General features: G+C 50.9%; 1 pseudogene; it reads right to left on the reverse strand.

The window, feature by feature from the left end:
• Window positions 1-1,348: 1,348 nt before the first annotated feature.
• LOC102869785 overlaps window positions 1,349-1,580 on the reverse strand; it is a 14,840-nt pseudogene continuing 14,608 nt past the window's right edge.

The raw sequence follows: 1,580 nt of genomic DNA on the forward strand, positions 1-1,580 counted from the left end.
TCCAAGTAGAAGTTTCGCATGAGAACGATCAAGTGTTCTGGGATTCCCATTCTTCTCAGAGTCAGCCATAGTTTGTTATGATCTACACAGAGCGACTCTGTAGGACAGCATAACTGCTCATAGGATTTCCAAAGCTGTGTGTCTCTCCTGTGGAGCAGCTGATAGGTTGGAACTTCCCAACTTTTGATTAGCAAACATCTAAACGGACTAGATGTGGCTTACAGTGGTCGCTTGCTCTTCCTCCTGAATCTAGATGGGAAATGTCATTTCCGTGCATGCCTTCTGGGGGTTTCTGTGCCTCATAAAGCTTTGCACACCTCAGTCCAGCCTGTGCTTTGAAAGACTGCCAGGAGTTAACGTCACTAGCTGCCTCCGAGGTCTCTCACTCCTCTTGGGTGAGATCCTGGGAGACTTGAAGCACCCCCACTGCACTCAGTGAATCCATGTATATGTGGGGGATAGCTGATCTTTGTCAAGCATCTGGTAGACACAGAATAAATAGGTAATTTCTCCCTTGGATTGCTCAGAGTTTAGTTCTGTGAGACAAGTTTAACAAAGACTACGGCATGCTTTATAGTCAGGAGGTTGATGTGGAGGGCCAGTGGTGGTGAGCACTGGGGAGCTGGTGACATGAGACAGTGGTGATGGCAGGAGCCGATGTCGGGTGAGTGGCGGTGCTGAGCGGTCTCTCTCTCTCCCAGGCATGAACAAAGGAGGGGTCCTGGCTGGGGTCATTGGAGCCCGAAAACCTCATTATGACATCTGGGGCAATACAGTCAATGTGGCCAGCAGGATGGAGTCAATGGGGGTCATGGGCAACATTCAGGTACATCCCACAGCAGAGCTAGGAACAAAAGTGGGTGGGTGGGGCGTGTGCGTTTGCCACTGTAGCTGCCTCCTTCCCGTTGGTTCAAAATATGCACTTGGCAGTGCTGAGATTGAGGGCAAGAGTAGGAAGTGATACTCCTGTAGCTAACTTCAGTAGAAGGGAGTATTTCGATCCTGTTTGCAAAATCTATTTTTTAAGATCTGGGTAAGATTATTGCCTGCCTGTCGGGATGAACTTCCTGACATCCTGTGTCTCCACTACCTCGTGAAGTAATCCCACACATGTAGAAAAGCTCCGTGAATGGGCAGAGTCTCAAGGGCAGGGAGTAAAAGTTGCAAGCTGTAGTGCTGCCACTCAGATAGCCTCTGGCTGTCCGTGGAGGAGAAAGGACTAGAGAGCAGGGAGTTTTGGGCAGATTGCCCTGTGTTCTGAAGGTGCCCCTGACTAGGTGAGATCTAAGATGGGTGTGAGCACGCCTGTGTCAGTTGTCTGCTCTTAACACACTAAGGCTGCCTTCACTCACTCTGATAACCCCACACTGTCTTCCTCTTCTCTGTCCAGGTGGTGGAAGAAACCCAAGCCATTCTCCGGGAGTACGGCTTCCGCTTTGTGAGGTGAGGTCCTATCTTCGTGAAGGGGAAGGGGGAGCTGCTGACCTTTTCCCTGAAGGGCCGTGACAAGCCGGCTGCCTTCCCTAATGGCTCCTTTGTCACGCTGCCCCACCAAGTGGTAGACAACTCCTGAGCCGCCT

The sequence above is a fragment of the Elephantulus edwardii genome, unplaced genomic scaffold (genome assembly GCF_000299155.1).
Source record: "Elephantulus edwardii isolate Elephantulus edwardi_28Jun2011 unplaced genomic scaffold, EleEdw1.0 scaffold00009, whole genome shotgun sequence".
Classification (NCBI taxonomy): Eukaryota; Metazoa; Chordata; class Mammalia; order Macroscelidea; family Macroscelididae; genus Elephantulus; species Elephantulus edwardii.